We start from the raw sequence: 18,976 nt of genomic DNA, 5'->3' as shown, positions 1-18,976 counted from the left end.
ACTTGCAACTGCGTCAGAGGCGCTCCAGGAGCTCAGACCCAAACCGCCCATTCATAATAAAATGCTTCTTTAGTTACACCTTTCCTCCTCTATTTTTTTAGATTTACTTCTTTATGCATACAAGAACTGGGGTACAGGCCGGAGGTGCAGGGGGTGTGAGAGGATTCACCAGAGACAGAGCGAGGAGCAGAACTGGCAGATGGACTGAAATCCACTGCTGAGGGGAGCAGGGGAGACAGGGGAGATCTGCTGCCCTGTGGGCTGCTCCTGGCCCGCGGTGGGGGGGGGGCACGCCTCCTGCAGGGGCTGGCCAGAGCTGGACATCTCCATCCGTACCCCTCCCTGCCCCCGGGGAGGCCCATGAACATGACCTGAAATGGTCCCCAGTTCTCATTGTGATGCTGAGCACGACCTGAGCTGCAGGAGAGACGGCGCGCCATGGGGATCACGATGGAGGCACCCGGCTCAGGGCAGCGTCCTCCTGCCCCCAGGACGGTGTGGGGGCTCCTGACCACCAGCAAACTCTCCCCGCGGGTTGCAGCCGCCTGCCCATCGCGGTGGGGCCCGGCCAGGGCTTCCCCTCCCGACCACCCTCAGTCAGCCGCTCAAGGCCCAGCCTGGCCTGCGACCCTGAGACGCCAGGGGGCTTCCAAGGAGAGCGGGGCGCACGCACCCAGCCCAGCCTAGCCAGATTTCCAGCTGTTGCATCTCCAGGACTCCCCGAACCCTCCTCGCACCCCCTGGCTCTGGCCACACTCCGCAGACACACCCCAGGAGCAGCGTGTGCCCCGAAGACGCCCTGGGTAGAAGGGCGAGGCCACTTGTCAGGGAGGACACCCCTCTAGCCACGGGCAGACAGTGACCACGCCCACAGCCAGGAAATGCCAGTAAGCCCCCCAGACACCCCACGACGCAAGAGCCCCGTGCAATCCCCACCCCTGAGGGGAAAAGCCGTGTCCTGTGCTAGCAGAGCTGAGAGGCCTCCGGGTGCGGCTCCGGGTGCGGCCCCAGCTGCCGCCCGAAGCCCCGCCCGCCCCACACCTGCAGGAACCCAGTTTCACTGCCGTCGGTGGGGGCGCCGGGTCCTGCCAAGGCGACAACCGGCCGACGGGGGCCTCCACCCCCGGCCCTCCACATCCCCCACCTCATTCTCAGCTGCTGCTCCCCCGCTGCTCCTCGGGCTCCGCCGCAGCCTTTGTTTTCTCACCCCCTCCAGCCTCAGGGGTGCGCCGAAGCCCGCCTGCCCTTCCCCCAGGGGCTCCCCCTCCGGCGGCCGACGCAAAGCCCCCGCTCCCAGCGGCCCCCAGTTTCCGCAGCTGCAGCTTTGCCGCAGCGGCGTGCGGCGCGAACCCCAGAAGGAAGCCTCTTCCCCTGCCCCTCTGCAGGGGCCGGAGTGACACGGGCAGGTTTTCTAGGAACCAGCAGGCCGGGTCCAGGAGCAGCAGAGCCCTCAGTGGCTTTTGCGGGATTTAATTGGGGTCACCAGGCACACGGCAGGCGGGGCGCGGGGCAGGCCTCCGGCCCCAGCAGGCCCTCACCCCCGGCTCCCCGGCCTTCCCTCGCGCGCCCTCTGCTCTCCTCCCGGCGCCGCTGCTCTCCGGCTCCTGCCGGCGCCCCTCGACGCGGCGCCTCAAAGCCCAGCCCGTCTCGGCCCAGGGGCCCCCGGAGCTGCGGGGGCCGCCTCGGGCAGCGCGCGGGCCGCGGGGTCCGGCGTCCACCCTGGGGGCGCGCGCGAGGGCGGGAAGGCCTGACGCGGTTCCTACCCCACACGCGCCTCCACCCGCCCCTTGCCGGCTCCGGCCGTCCCCCTCCTCTGGCCACCGCACCCCGCACGGCTGAGCAGCGCCCCAGCCCGGCAGCACCGCAGACACCAGACCGGAGACCCCCGGGGCGGAACGAGGCGCCCGCCTGCAGGCCCCCAGGGTCGCTCCCGACGCCCCCACTCCCGGCTTCCCGCGGGGGAACCGCCGCTGTCTGGAAGGCCCCGCGGTCCGCGCAGGGGCGTCGGCTCCCGCCTCTCCGGGCCGCGGCTCAGCCCCCCACCCCATCCTCGCTGCGCACTCTGAGGTCTGAGACCGCGGCGCTCCTGGGGTGACCGCCCCGCTGTCCCCGCCGCTCCGGGCCCCGTCCCCGCCCGCCGGGCTCCTCCGCCCTCGCCCCCCCACGGTCCCGCGAGGGGCGCAGCTGCCCCGGGAGCCCGGCGCCCGCCTCGGCTGGTCCCAGCGGCTCTTTGAGACTCTCTCGCCTGCTGCGGAGACCGTACGGGCCAGAGGCGCGGGGGGGGGGGGGGGGGGTGAGAGGATCCACCAGAGAGAGCGGGGAGCAGAGCAGGCAGACGGACCAGAAATACTGCTGAGGGGAGAAGCTGGCAAAAAAGGGGAGGTCTGCCGCGCCACGTGGGCTTCTTCCTGGCTGGCAGGGGACAAACTGGTGCTGCAGAGGCTGCAGACAGCTTCACCGCGCTGCGCTCAACCCACTGCGCCATCGGGGAAGCCCTTCATTATTTTTTAAAGATTTATTATTCATTTACGAATACAAGAGCTGGGGTGCAGGCCAGTGGTGCTGGGTGATGGGTATGAGAGACTCACCAGAGACAGAGTGGGGAGAACAGGCTGATTGACTGAAATCCATTGCTGAGGGGAGCAGCAGGCGCGCCAGGAGAGGTCTGCTTACCATGTGGGATTCTCGCCGGCTGGCGGGGATCGAACCTACGCTGCATGCTGCGGACAGCTTCACAATGTGGCGCTCAACCGCCTGCGCCACCAGGAAGGCCCAGTCAATTTTACCTTATGGATATATTTTTACGTACATTATATCTACCTCTCTATCCTCTATCTGTATTAGTATTTGTATCATCTATCTAATCTTACCTATTTTTGTGCCTATGGATATTTATAGCAGCATTGCTTATAAGGCAAAATAACTAAAAAAAAGGGGGGGAAGAGCTAAGGAAAAGTCCTGTATCCATAAATAAGAGACTAGATATATTAAGGTATATACATATTATGGAATATTTTGTGGTTATTAACAAAATGAGATAGATCGATATATGCTGACATGGCGACTTCTGCAAGTCATATCACTACTACGTAAAAAGCAAGATTCAAAGCCATATACACAGAAACACAGATGTGCATGCAGGTGTGCTATATATTTCTGTGTGTATATGTGTATATTGATATTTCATGTGGGTAAGAATTTGAAGATTTGTAGAATCATCTCTGTATATCAGAAGGAAGTTTAAGGGGAAAGGTTCTGAAGGGAATGGAGTTTGTTTGGGGGTCTAGGTGCCCTTCATTCTGACTCAGTCCTTAGCTCCAGGAGATCTGTGATTGGGGAGTGTAAAGGCAGGACTGGTCACTGAGCAGGTTTTCTAAGATCCCATGCAGACCAGGTAAAGGAGGAGTCAGAGTCCTCAGTGCCTGATATTTTTCCTTACCCTACAGTCCACTCCCTCAGGGTTTTCTGCCATATGGCCTTTATCAGTCTCTACATACAAATCATAAACACATGTCTCTTGGCAATATGAACACTGCAGCCACGGCCCACAAAGGTAAATGAAATACATCGCAATATAACAAAATACAACAGAGCACAAATAAGTCCAGGCAGGGCACCAACCTAGTGCAAAAGACAATTATTGGTACCAGCAGATGAGCCACCAAATCTGCTGCCGAAGGCTCTGCTCATACGAGGGAGGGGAACCACTCACGGCATCTACTGCAACACACCAGGAGCCGTGGGGCTTCCTGGCCTTCTCTGGCTGTCGTCTCGGCAACAAGCCACACAAAGCATCCACCCCCAGGAAGCACTAGCTCTGGGATTGGCTATTCTGTTCTGTTGGGGGTAATCGCCAACCCTCAGGGTTTCTGTCTGCAGTCGCTCCAACACTCGGCCTTCATAGCCACCCATGGGACTCGCAGACCCCTGCACTCAGGCCAACCCACTGCATAAGCACATGGGTCGGGGATCCAACTCTACATTTTCCCCACCCATCCCCCAAGGACAGGTTCCTCAACTCCTCACCCTCACTCACAACGAGCAGGGCATCACCCACAGGTGATTTTACGAGACTCCCAGGTCTTCAGCTTACTCAGGCTGCTTAACAGCCGCTCAGGGCTTCCCAAACTTAGCATCAGCACCAGCTTTTGCCTTCTCAGTTGGTCTTTCTCCTCCGCCGGGCTGCTGGGCATAACAGGCTGCTTTTGGCCATCAAGGCCCGCTGGCCACCCCCAGATTCCCATCTCCTGGGGTTTACAAACAAAACTGTTCCATCCCCAGGGTCCCAAAACATATCAACCTGCAAGGGGCTCCGCCTTCTGGCGGGATTGTCAGTCCAACTTCATCAGCGTGAGTCCATCAGTCCAAGTCCACCAGTCGAAGTCCGTTGGCCTCTCCCTGCATCAGCACCGGCGAGCTCTGAATCGTGGTCCTCTCCTCCCTGACGGTTCTGCTGCCTCAGGGGTTGTTGGCCGGTCCTTTCGGGTGTCCTCGGCTGGTCCTCTTGGGCGTCTCCTTCATGCCAGGTCCCGTCCTGCAGCTCCTGGACCCCGTCCCTCTCCTGTGCCGCCACGACGCCTCCAGCATCGTCACAGGCAAAGTCTGTTACTCCTTAGTCCCTCCAGGTCTTCGGAAGGCTCCATACTCGCCTGCATGGATCATCTTGCCGACTTACGCCAATTGTAAAGGTCAGGAATGGACACAGAGCAGGTTTTCTGATCCCATGCAGACCGGGTAAAGGAACAGTCAGAGTCCTCAGTGTTTTTTTGCAGGTCTTTTATTGGGGTTCACCAGGCATACAGCAGGCAGGGGTGCTTGGGGGCCGGGAGGCTGGCAGGCCTCCCAGCCCCCAGCAAATCCACACTCTATCTGGGCTCTCTGGCCTTCTCTCGGCTTCTCCTTCGACTTCTGCTGATTGGCTTCTACTGGCGTCCCTGTGACGCCGCCCTTAAAAGCACAGTCTTAGCGCAGCTGTACCCACTCCAGGTGCCCGCCATCAGGCATGCATTCAGGATCACAGGGTTCCTTCATCTATCCTGATGGCGGGAGGGCAGAAAAGCCTGATATTTTTCCTTACTCTACAGGGAGGTAGGTCCTTTTGGGCTGTGAGGTTGGTTTCACTTGACATGAAATTGAAGCACACAGTACAGTCTATTACATATTACAGCATAGCCTTTTTATGACACTAATTCAAGGGTTTCATTTTAACTTTGGGGAGTATCTACAGCTGACGAACAAAGCAAATGACACACACCCAGGTGAGTTTCATTGTTAAAACCATTGAAACTGGCTTGAATCCATCTGGCAGCAAGGTGGTGAGAATAGGTCCACACCTCGCTACCTACTGCTTGACTGAGCACCCCTACTTTTAGACTTCGCGGGGAGGGGTGTAATTCTGCACCTTTGTCTCTTGGTTTCTGATGTGCATCTCCTGTCTTGGCTTCTTGGAACCCAGGCACACGGAAGGAAGCCTCCAGAACCTGGGCCTTCTAGAACATGGTTCCTGAGATTCTGCCAACAATGCCTGAGCGCCCAAAGAGCATGTCCACAGGGCAGTCCACAAAGAGGGATTGGGAGACATTACTGCCTTGAAAAATTAAGTTTGCAAAAACATATTTAGCTTTGTGCAGTTTCCCTAAAATTCTCCAAAGAAGGTGCTTGTCTTCACTCTAGAATGGCAAGGAACATTTTTTCCCCAAGAAGTAAAACAGGAATAAGACAAAAAACATGTGGTGTCTGTTACTTTTATAACAGATGGAAAATGGGTTATCTTTATTTTACTCTGACCCACAGAATGACAAAAACCAAGATTTTCTATTTTTGATATGTAAGTTTTGATTGCTGCAAAAAGTTTTAAAACTATTGCACTGTAGTCAGTCATAAAGACATGATTCAGTTATAAACTCGTCTTTTTTCTGTCCTTCCTTCCTCTCTCTCCCTCCTTCCTCTTCGTTGCTTGTCTCTTCGCCTTCCTTCCTACCCTTGACTGCCTTTCATTTGTTTGAGGACACATTAAACATCTTCTCCACATGGAAAACTACCTGGGTGTTTCCCCCCTCTTCTTTCCTGAGGGAACCCCAATTATGTTGAATAGTACATTAACTCTAAGGGAACATCTCACACTCGGCTCAAAGTGCACGAGTCCCTTCCCTTACCAGAGGTGGGTCGAGGAGAAAATGTATGACCCGGTGTTGGTCGATGTGACGAAAGAGGAATTCTGCCAGGTGCTACCTGAAGATATTCCCCTTCCTGGTAGGGAAGGAAGGTGTAAGAAGAGTCTTTGCTTCTCTCTTCCTTTTTTTGGTTGTGACTATTGGGCTGTCCCATGATGCCTGCAACTGGGGCAGCCGTCCTTCCACATCCCAGAATGCACCCTCGGCCCAGAGCCAGTGATAGCAGAGTCGATGGACAGAAAACCTGGGATTGGAACAGTCCCAGCCTTCTCGAGCATTCCTAAGTAAACTGGAATTTTCCTAGTGGTTGAAGTCAGGTTTTTCTGTGACTTGTAGCCATAAAAGCATTTCCCTGTACACCTGGGCTCTAAAGTCACGTGGAAAGCTCTATTACATTAACAGTAAAGTAATCGTGTTAATTATGACGACAGAAATATGATCAAAGAGTTTTGGCTACACCCAAGACTGATAGCAACACTGTTGGAAGGGGCTGGGGAGAGCACCCCATTCTGTCTCCCGGGAGGAGGGGCGAGTTTGGTGAGGCATCTGTGGTCACTGCTAAATAATCCTGAGCAAGTTAGTAGTTCTGGGGAAGCGGCCGCGGGGTTGTGACCAGGCCGCACTGACCCCGCTTCAGTGCTCTTAACTGTTCCCAGCTCAGCGCAGAGGATCTCTCCCGTTATTTCTGCTTTTAATTTCTTTTACCGGCATTTTCCGGTTTTCCAGCGTGCAGGTTTCGTACTTCATTGAATGTTTCCCCAGACACTTCATTCTTTTTGCTGCAGTTGTAAAAGTCTCCTACGGAAGCTTTCTGATGGCTCCTAACGAGGGTGTGGACACACAACCGAGTTCTGTGTCTGTGTTGATTTTGTGTTCTGTCACCTTAGTGGATTCATCTTTTCTAACCGTTTTTTTTTTTCCCCCTGGTGGCGTGATGTTGAAAATGGGAATTTAAAAGGCCCTACTATTTCTACCACACCCTGAGTCATCTGTACCACCCAAGACGTTTGACTCTCTCATGTAGGTTTTCATGCTCATACATTGTGGGGTTTTTTTAAAAACTTTTTTTTTTGCCCCCTCCGGCGCCCACCTCCCCGCGCGGCTGTTGAACAGCTTGTTTCCTCAGATGTAGAGCGGACGTCTTTGGTGGTGTTCAGCCAGGGGGAAATGAAATTATCATTTTTGTCATGGTTATACTATAACCATGACCAAAACAGGTTGATATAGAAGATGTGATTTATTTTTCACCCCACCGACTGCTGACATTGCTAAAAATAGACATTTCAACATCAGGGCTTTTGCATTTGAGGTTCTCACTGAAGTGCCCAAAGTATCACTTCATTCAGGCCACCGTCAGTCACTCCCTCCTCAGAGAGAGCCCCAGAGCGCTCTGTCTAGAACAGCGCCTCTGCGACCTCAGTGTACTTTCCAGACCTTACACCATAATACCTGTGGAGAGACGAGGGAGGACTGTGAACCCGGAGGAGGCGCCACCAGCTCAGACCCCAGCGCGCGGGGAGGACGGGCCCGGGACAGGCTGACGCTCCGGAGGCACCGAGACCCTCGCGGCGCAGGGAGGACATGCGGGTCACGGGGGAGCAAGGCGGGGACGGTCCCGCCAGGGACCCCAAGGGTCCGTCCAGCCGCTGAGTGCCCCGCGACGGCGCGAGCCCCTGAGGGCGACGGTGCCGGGCCGCCTCTGCCCGGGCGGGCGCAGGCCCACCCCTCCGCCGCCCCGTTTTCTCCGCGGGCGGCGTCCCCAGCCTGCCCCCCGGGCCTCTCCGGCAGCTGTGGAGAGAATCCCCCGCGAGCGCCTTGAGGACATTCGCACCCGATGGAGGAATCCACCCGCCGGGTCTGGGCCGCCTCCGCACCCCGACTCCCCCGCGCCCCGGGAACCTATCCCCCCCCCCCCCCCGCCCCCGCGAGTTCGAGACTCAATCCCGGGGAGGTGGCGGCTCCGGCTTCCCTGGACAGCGTCCCTGGAGGGCCGGGAGCCGCCGGCGGCACAGGGCTCGCCGCAGAGGGAAACGTTCCGGGTGACTCAGCAGGGACCGCGGCGAGCGCTGGGGACATCTTCACAGACCTCACTTGTCCTTCACACAGTTTCCTCAGCTCACCCCAAAAGGCCGCTGAGCAGGGTGTGCAGTCACGGCGAGACAGCGCCCCAGCAGCGTCCTATCCTCTACCCCAGCTCTCCGCAGGAGGACGGCACCCGCCCGCGCTCTCCTCAGGATGGAGTGCGAGGCTACAATCACCTCACCTTGGCCGACATGTCAGTCCCCGCAGCCAAGCCCACGAGTCTCAGGATACGAGCTGGAAACGCCACCTCTCCTGGCCGAGAGGACTTGATGCTCATCCCTGCTCTTGAGAAGGGGCGCATCTCCTCCTGGCCTGTCTCAGGGTGTATTTTCTGTCTCTCGGGATGTTCCACATCATCTTGCACACATCCACGTTTTTACAGATTTGTTTCATGAATCTACACATATTTATTATTAGTGTTCTTCAAAATGATGATATCACAAGTCAAATTAATTTATAACTAGGAATTTGATAAGGTAACTCTAGCTCAATTATTTGGTTTTCCAAAATACTCGTTCAACAAATATTATGTCTCCTTTTAGGATGTCATCTGGGAACAGAGTATGTGACCAAGGATAACAGGACAGGCCCAACGACACAGGTGCATTTTAAGCATCTGTTATTTTGGTAACACCCCTGGTCCAAAGTGAATGATATGGCCAAGTCTGAAGTCATGGAGCAGAGACGATCACTTCAGCCACACTAGTGCTATGGTACGAGGCATCTGTTCCTCGGGATGTAAAATCAGGCAGGCTCATTCACTCAAATGATCACATCCAGGTAGTCTGGAAATGACAGGGCACCATATTTATTACCGTTTTTTGTAAACATGATTTTTATGATTCTTTAAGCATCTTCAGTTTAACTACAGTCAACTTTGCCTTAAGTAATATGTGTCTTCTTTAAAGCCGTTTTTATGCATCGTCTTGCAGTGTAGCAAATCATCCCAAAGTAAACTAAATACAGCTTACTATTTGGCGACCAGTTTTAGATGAGCAGGTGGTTTTCCTAATGACCTCATTCTCATCTAAAACTCATTCTGGTTAGTTTAATGGCAGGTCCGAAAATATCTGAGTTATCGCAAGTTCTCTTCTAATCTACATAATAGTACTAGTGATTGACAGACGGTCTGAACAGTATTTCCAAGACCCAGGAATATCCCACAGCGCCATCCTCCTCGGTCTCTTATGGGTACACTCCCTTTCATCCAGGGGATGAACTTAGGGGTGGGGGCGACCAAGGGAGACGGCACAGACCTGCAAGGAGCACACACCTCTTGTCCCCACATCCGAAGGATAAGCGCCCCACACAACAATGGCCCCATAGCCTCCCTGGTCCGTAAGTCTCAGACCGTGAAGCTGTCCAAGCCACTGCAGCAAGAGCTCCATCCGCAGCCAGGCAGCTGACCCACAGGGCGCAGCAGACCTCTCCTGTCTCCCCGCGGCTCTCCTCAGCAGTGGATTTCAGTGGATCCACCTGTTCTGCTCCCCACTCTGTCTCTGGGGAGTCCTCCCCCGCCCCGGTCCACTCCCTGTCCCTGGAGCTCAGGGCTCCTGTAGTGTCCTCACCGCTGGAGCGTGGACAGTGTCTCTGGGCTGTGCTGATCCTGCGCGTCCTGACCCTGGGATGCGGCTGAGCTGGGCAAGGCAAGGTCCCCACGGAGCACGGGGGAGGCCTCTGCTGGGCCTCCGCCGACAGCATCACCACCCACCTGGCCCGCCCACCCATCCGCAGAGGCCTCACCCGCCACACCCCTGGACGCCCCAACGCTCCTGCAGGGGGACGTGACACGAGTCCCCTGAACCCCTCACCTTCAGAGCAGAGAGTGACCCTTGCTGCAACAGCACACATGGGTCACGTCACAGCAACAGACACTTCCAGGGAACGTGGCACGAGCAGAGGAGCGTTGTCTTAGCAAACCCTGCAGGCCTCTTTGGACCAGGTCTGAGGTGAAGGCTGAGGGGCCGGATGCCATCTTTAATGGGCGCTCAAGGACACCAGGAGCCTGCAGTATCGTGGAAAGCGGCCTGCGGCCTGGGGGTGAAAACCTCAGCGACCTCCCACGGCGCGTTGAGGAATATGGCCCGTGGCCCCGACACTCCAGGTGGAGTTTGAAGGGACCAATGTACGTCCCCCTGCATCAGGGAGGATGCTCTCAGGGCACAGACACCCCGTCAGTCACCAACCTGGAAACACAGGACGGGGGATCTGGCCGTAGAGATGTTCCTGACGGAGGAAGCTGCGTAGAGGGCGCGGGCAGGGAGGAGCGGGCGCCCAAGTCCCAAATCCACGATCAGAGAAACAATCCCCGACGGACGGGCCCCGAGCCCAGCCCCGCGGAGAGGACGCCGCGGAGCCGACACAGGGCACGACTGCAAACCCACAGACCGAGGCTCGGCGAGGACACGCAGGTGAGTAACTGGGGCAAACTCTGCGGGCCTTGGAGCCTCGGGAGAGCCCTCAGGCCGAGCCCTTCAGCAAGAGACACGCGGCAGAGACCCCCACGACCAGCCCCCGCTCCCTGCCCGCCACAGCCGTGGTAGCCCCTGCTTCTTGGCCCCAGCGGCCACCCCTCGGGACGGTTCTGCTCAGGGAGCTTTCTTGTCCTTACTCCTGTGAGTAAATCTCTGGCTCTTCTGGAACTCTGGGCACCACTTGGAAGTACTTTCGCAACAAAGACAAGAAACGAAGAAGAGCGCACCCGAGGCCTCAGACACCGGGCCTGCTACACAAACACCCCAGTCGGCATCACCACGGCGCCAAAGAAACACACCAGAAGGTGCCCGGGGCCCCGGGGGGGGGGGGGGAGGTAGCCAGAGTGACATCAAGGACTTCCTCAGCCACCACCTTCCACGCCGACCACTCACCCCAAGGTATGAACTGACTCAAACAAAGACCACATTCAGGACACGGCCAGGAACCTGTGGCCTCAGAACACATTTCCAAGGCACGACTTTACTTGATACAAACCCTGGACTCTCGGGGGGCTCACACATCCTCGCCAGGGGATACAAAGGGTCTTCAAGTGGGAAGAGGCTGGATTTGGGGAAGTGGTTCTGCTCCAAAATACGAGTGTGGTTTGAATTCAAGGCAGTGGTTTATGAAGGATCACAACCCCATGCGCTTTCTAAATGGATGAAAGTCCACCTCATAGAAAAGGGTTAGAAACAGGGCCTCCCCGGTGGTGCAGCAGTTGAACGCTGGGCTGCAAGGCTGCCAGCAGCCTGTGCGGTGCTGGTTCGATCCCGGCCACAGGCGAGGGTCCCACATGGCGAAGCAGAACTCTCCTATCTCACCTGCCTCTCCCCTTAGCAGTATATTTTGTCACTCTGCCTGTTCTGTTCCCTGCTCTGGTGAATCCTCTCACCCTCCCACATTTCTGACTGTAACTTGTGCTTGTATAAATAAATAATCTTTAAAAAAGCATAGTAAAGGGCCTCCCTGGTGGCGCAGAGGTTGAGCGCTGGGTTGCAAAGCTGCCTGCGGCCTCTGCGGTGCCGGTTCGATCCCCAGCTGCTCCCCTGCCACCAGAGGAGGGTCCCACATGGCGCGCAGACCTCTCCTGCCGCCCGCTGCTCCCCTCAGCAGTGTACTTCGGTCCTTCTGCCTGCTCTGCTCCCCACTCTAGCTCGGTGAATTCTCTCACCCTCCCGCGCTTCTGACTGTACCCAGTGCTTGTATAAACAAAACAAACAAATAAAATAAATAAATAAATAAAGCATGCCTCTATTTAAAATAAATAATAATTAAAAAAAAAAGCATAGTAAAAAGAAAAACATCCAAAAAAAGCATTTAAAAAAAAAAAAAAAAGAAATAAAAGGGTTAGAAACAGTTGCAGCGACCTGACGTTCCTGGCAGAAAGAAAGACGAAGACCCCGCAGTTGACCTGGAGTGGCGCGGACGCTGGGGGCACTGACCCCCTGGCTCAAGCAGCTTAAAAGTCCACATGTATGGTCTGACTGCAAACCGTTACCTTAAAGAGCAGTGGACTAACTGCTATCTTGTGCGACGCCTGCGTTATACACTGTGTCTTACAAAATGAGGGAAACTGTCAGCTGAGTGATGAGGAAAATAGGCTGACAGCACAGTGTTGTATTGATCACCCCCATAAACCTACACCGGCTGAAGCACAGGTAGGAGCCACATCTATCACTTTCTCACGTGGACACAATGTTGCATTTAGCAGGAAGTGCAAGGGCTTCGGGCACCTCCCGTCGCAGTCACAGCCGCTGCTTCACAACAGTTTCCTTGACATTAGTCCTTAAGCAAGAATCCTTTACAGCAAAGAACATGCAATGGAACAAGGACAGTCTCTTCAGGAAATGTTGCTGGGAAAACTGGACAGCTACACACAAGAGAAAAAAACTAGGATATCTCACGTCACATTCAAAAAGCAACTCAAAATGGATAAAGGACTTGAATACCTGAAACCATAAAACACTTAGGAAAAAACAAGCAAAACACTCCCAACAGTCACCTCAGAAACATCGTGAGTTCTCATGTCACATGCAAACAAAACGGAGAAGATAAACAGCTGGGACTCCAAGAACTAAAAATCTTCGTACAGCAAGAGAGACAATCACCAAGACAAAGGGACACCGCCAGTTGGGAGTGGAGCTTTGCACTCCAGACAAGTGATGAGGGACTGATTTCAAAGATGTACAAACAGCTCACAAGGCTCAACAAACACAAAGCCAACAACCCCATGGAAAAATGAAAGGAGAACCAAACAGCCATTTCTCAAAGGGAACCGCAGACGGCCAACGGGCACATGAAACAGGCTCCACATCCCTTAGGACCAGAGAAATGCCAATCAAAACCCCATGAGACGCCCCCTCACACCCTCAGAACAGCTCCCACTGAAAAAACCTGCCGAGGACGTGGAGAAAAAGGAGCCTCTTACACTGCTGGGGGATGCGAGCTGGTCCACCACCGTGGAGAGCTGCAGGGAAGATCCCCAGATCACTACAAACGGAGCGGGCATTGGACCCAGCCATTCCACTCCTCGGAAGCCCTGACAGGACACAGGAACATGAATTCCAAAGGACACCTGCGCTCTGATGTTCACTGCGGCTTCATTGACGAGAGCCAAGACAGGAAACAAACCTTCCTGCCCCAAAACAGAAGAGTGGATGACAAAGATGCCGTCCACATACACAATGGAACTCTGCTCAGCAATCAAAGCTAAAACGGCGGAAGGGATTATGTTCTGAACAAAGAGAGAAGGAGAAAGACCTGGATTACATCATCACCTCCAGGAGGGAATACAGGGGAACGAAGAAAGGGTCAGGGAAAAAGATGAAACTGGGAGGCAGATGACAGAGCTGAGACGCCAGCAGGGGACAGGGCAGAAGAGGGGCCAAGATGGGAGGAGGAGCACCAGGGCCTGGGGTGACGGGTCACAGGGTCGGTGGGGACAGGACATTTGTAAGAATTATACAGAAGGGGAGCAATCCAATATTACTCAAAGATGAACAACAATTTAATAAAAAACTTTTAAAAGGCAAGAATCCTTTAAAAATAATTCAGGGGCCTCTGGTGGCGCAGGGGTGAAGTCTCAGCACTATGAAGCTGTTCTCAGTACTGCAGACATGAGTTCGATCCCTGGCCAGGGAGGTGACCCACATGGCACAGCAGACCTCTCCTGTCTCCCCACTGGCCTCCTCAGCAGTGGATTTCAGTAGATCCACCTGTTGTGCTCCCCACTGTCTGTGGAGAATCCTCTCACCCCCTCATACTTCTGGCTTGTACCCCAGTTCTTGTATGCAGAAGTAATCTTCCAAAAAATTTCCCTTATTTTGTAGAACTGGGGTGCAGGCCAGAGGTTCGGGCGTGAGAGGATTCACCAGATACTGAGTGTGGTGACAAACAGGCAGAACCACCGAAATACCTGGCTAACGGGAGCAGCGGGTGACACAGGAGAGGCCTGCTGTGGCCATATGTGGGGCGGCTTTGTAGTCGGGGCTCAAACTCCGACCAGAGGGGCGATAGCGCTGAGACTTAACCCCGAGGCCACTAGGGAGGCCCCAAGAAACCTGCATCATGAAAGTCAGGTAAAGAAAGCTGCAGACCTCAACCTACAGCCGACAGCACACACTTCAACTTTTCCTTCTAGAGGAGGACATTTTGGAGGTGAGCAATTCCAGCATCGGGGGGCACCACAGAGGCTTAGAGTACTGGACAGAACGTGACGGCTAAGTTAGAAAACCCAGAGAGATCACTTACCCACGCAACATGCAGTGTGCCCTGTAGACAGACAGCTACTGTAGACAGGAATAGCATCGCCCAGGAACTTCAGAGGACACTAGAAGCAACAGCAACAGGAACAGCGACATCATCACTGCACGAACTTGGGAGAACAGAGTGAACCAGGAAACTACATGCAATTAGGAGTGAAACTGTATGTCAGTTCCCATTGCTCTCAGCTGAATGATGTGGTTTGAGCGCCTAAGTTTGAATATATTTTTTTTAATAGAGGCATGTTATTTATTTATTTGTTTGTTTGTTTTATTTATACATGCACTGGGTACAGTCAGAAGCGCGGAAGGGTGAGAGAATTCACCAGAGCCAGAGTGGAGAGCAGAGCAGGCAGAAGGACCGAAGTACACTGCTGAGGGGAGCAGCGGGCGGCAGGAGAGGTCTGCGCGCCATGTGGGACCCTCCTCCGGTGGCCGGGGAGCAGCCAGGGATCGAACCGGGGCCGCAGAGGCTGCGGGCAGCTTCGCAACCCAGCGCTCAACCGCTGCGCCACTGGGGAGGGCTAAGTTTGAATATTTTTAAAAAGATTTTTATTTATTCAAGCATACCAGAACCAGGGTACAGGCCAGATGTGTGGGAGGGTGAGAGGATGCACCAGAGACAGACGGGGAACAGAACAGGCAGACTGACCGAAATACTCTGCTGAAATACACGCAGCCGGCGATACAGGAGAGGTCTGCCGCACCATGGGGCTGTTCCTGGCCGGCCAGGGAATCAAACTCGCATCGCAAAGGCCACGGACAGCTTCACAGCGCTTCGCTCAAACACCTGCGCCACCAGGGGAGGCCTGCCTGTCCACTCTTGACATTCATAGCATTTCCCTCCAGTGTGGATTGTCATGCCTAGTGAGGGCTGACTTCCTGAAAAGTTTTCCCACATTCTTCACAATCACAGGGACTTTCTCCAGTGACTTCTCTGATGTCTAGTGAGAGCGTGCTTACTGGAAAAAGTTTTCCCACACTCTTGACACTCATAAGGCTTCTCTCCAGTGTGACTTCTGTGATGGTGACTGAGGGATGATTTCTGGCGGAAAGTCTTCCCACACTCTTCACAATCATAGGGTTTCTCGCCTGTGTGACTTCTCTGATGGACAGTGAGGGATGATCTCCAGGGGAAAGTCTTCCTACACTTTTGACATTCATAAGGTTTCTCTCCAGTGTGACTTCTCTGATGGTCACTGAGGGATGACTTAGTGGAAAAAGCTTTCCCACACTCTTCACAATCATAGGGTTTCTCTCCAGTGTGACTTCTCTGATGGTGACTGAGGGACGATCTCCAGTGGAAAGTCTTCCTACACTCTTGACATTCATAAGGTCCTTCTGCAGTGTGACTTCTCTGATGGCGACTAAGGGATGACTTACTGAAATACGCTTTCCCACACTCTTCACACTCATAGGGTTTCTCTCCTGTGTGCGTCCGCTGATGTAGAACAAGAACTGACTTACGGGAGAACATTTTCCTGCACGCTTGACATTCATAGGGTTTCTCTCCAGTGTGAGTCATCTCATGTCGAACAAGAACTGACTTACGGGAGAATACTTTCCTGCACGCTTGACATTCATAGGGTTTCTTCCTTCTATGAGTTCTCTGATGGACACTAAAAGCAGATTTCTGCCTGAAAGTTTTCTTACATACCAGACACGGGTAGCGCTTCACTCCCGTTTGAGATTGTGGATGTACAGTGAGGGCAGTCTTACATGAGAAAGTTTTCATGTAATCGTTAGAGCCAAACAACTTCACTGCAGTGACATTTCTCTGGTGTCCCCTCTGTAAGGAAATTTCAGAGGTGCCCCCACACTCATCAGGTTGATCGTCTGCTTGTGTTTTCTGATGTTCAGTCAGAACAGAGGTTTTAGAGGCCGCTTCACCATATCTCTTATATCCAAAATTATTCTGTCCTAACTGGGTACTCTCATGCGGATAGGTGTGAGATGTGTTCCTGAGACTGGCCCCACTTTCATAACATTCCCGCTGCGCATCTTCAGCATATCTAGGAGGATTCAAATAACCTGGACTCATCTCCGCAGCTCTCCCCTTTTCAGTACAACTACAGGGAGTCTGTACCCCTTGGGATCTGTCTCGAACATCGAAAGGTGCCTCATCATGGGTGTCCCTGCACTCATTGCATTTACGGGCAGCCCCTTCCGGAAGGGCTCCTCTAGGTGTAAATACTGTTTCTTCACTCAAGACTTTTCCTTGTTCATGAAATTCAAAGGGCTGTTGAAAGTTCTGAATCACCTGGTGACTAAGGTGCTCAGGATACTTGATGGGTTCCCTCATTCTACTAAAGACCTCCTTGTTCTCTCCAGCATGCTCTTCATGAGGCTCACCAGGGAAAATGGTCCCATGTATAGTAAAGTTCTCAGGCATCATCGCTGAATTGTTTCCATTTTTGATACTATGGTTTAAATAACAAATTGACTCCAAAATGCTTTTTTCCCATAAGTCAGTTCTCTCCTTGGATGGTATTTTGCTACTGGCGGTAAGAATCTGCCATACATGTCTGCCCTGATTTGCAGAGCTGCCCTGAGTCAAGTAATCCATAGTATGGACATCTAAAATGAGATAAAAATGACCATGTCTATAAAACCAAGCATTTTGAGTGAATACTTAACTCCCAAGCAGCACAAAAGCTTCTACATTACAACACAATTTACAGGTATTGATTTTCTGATTCATGCTTTTTGCCCGTAGCAAATTATGGGAGAATAGAATTTTTTGTCTTTTGTATTTTGGCATAGAAGAACTGGGGTGTAGGCCAGAGGTGCAGGAGTGGGGGTGTTGTGGGGGAGCGTAGAGACAGTGTATGGAACAGAACAGGTGGACTGACTGAAATACACTGCTGAGGGGAGCAGTGGGTGAGACAGGAGAGGTCTTCTGTGCCAAAGTGGGAAGCTCCTTGACTGTGGATCAAACTCAGGTCATAGCAGTGAGAGCTCAGAGACTTAACCCCTAGGCTGCCAGGGAGGCCCCAATTAACAGATTGTCTAATGCCAAGCTAGGAAGACAAGGAAGCAGTAAAACTTATATTACTTTTATAAAATCATAAATATTTGGTAAAAATAGTCATTTAACTGTACTTGTCGATTTCAACAAGGAATACTTAAAACAATACACAGCATATATCCTTTCTTTCTTAGACTGACCCTGTGTAACTCTTTTTTTTTTTTTTTTAAGATTTTATTTATTTATTTATACAAGTACTGGGTACAGTCAGAAGCGCGGGAGGGTGAGAGAATTCACCAGAGCCAGAGCGGGGAGCAGAGCAGGCAGAAGGACCGAAGTACACTGCTGAGGGGAGCAGTGGGCGGCAGGAGAGGTCTGCGCGCCATGTGGGACCCTCCTCTGGTGGCCGGGGAGCAGCCGGGGATCGAACCGGCGCTGCAGAGGCTGCGGGCAGCTTCGCAACCCAGCGCTCAACCGCTGCGCCACCGGGGAGGCCCTGACCCTGTGTAACTCTTGATGGTACTTTCTGAATAATCAAGCCCTGCAGATGTCATAGTTTTCCTGGAAAACCTATGGATTGAGAGTGATACAGGGTCATTTCCCAGTCACTTTAAGAAAAAGCCCTGCCGAGACACAAGGATTCTGCATGTCCATTTCCTTAGATGTTATTTCTCCTCCGGCCCTGGCCACAGTCACCTGCAGAGGTTCTCAGAGACAAGCACTTCCCTCTCTGGCAGGAGAGACCTCGCTGTCAGTTCTTATTTGAATATCGTATCACATAAGGCTCAGAATCCTAACACATGCAGCAAACTCTGCCTCATCATTGTGTCCCATGTCCCCTGCTGAGCGATAGGAAAAAAGTTCTGATTCCAGCCTGTGGCGTCATCATTAAAGACTTTTCCCACATCCTTCGGATACCGGCACCCTTGGTGTTCTCACCGCACTCCTTGCTACCTGTGTTTATAGCAGCTCCAGTTTTTATGTCGTGTGTCACTCTTAGCTACATCACACTGTCATTGATTCCTTTACTTTCCTCCCAACGATTCCCACGAGAAGGTGGAATTGCACAGGTGACACTGTTCCCCGAGGTATTAGCCCCCAACCTGAAACTCTTGGTGCCATGGCTTTAGAAACCACCACCTCAGGTTCCCCCTCCCATATCACAGAACATCCCGTCCCACGCTGAACAATTTCTGGGTCCTCCTCAGCCTCACAATGACTATGTGGGCAGTCACCAGGCTTGCCTCTGAAACACTGCTCATGTTCTAAACAACCCTCCAGCCAAGCCCCCTCTAACCGTTTTGAGCTAGTCACCTAATAAGTGACATCTCCAATAGCAATACACAGCCTCTAGCCCAGAATACAGAGAGAACTACATATACGACATGTCAGTGCAAGCCATTCACCTCACCTGAGCTCTGAAAGAAAAGAATTAATCTCTATAATGATGTGTTTGGAGCACGACACAAAAACAACATCCTCCACTTTTCGCACTCATCCTGGTCTAACATCCTCTG

This window comes from Talpa europaea (assembly GCF_964194135.1).
Source record: "Talpa europaea genome assembly, chromosome: 2".
Classification (NCBI taxonomy): domain Eukaryota; kingdom Metazoa; phylum Chordata; class Mammalia; order Eulipotyphla; family Talpidae; genus Talpa; species Talpa europaea.
This window is presented reverse-complemented; position numbering follows the sequence as displayed.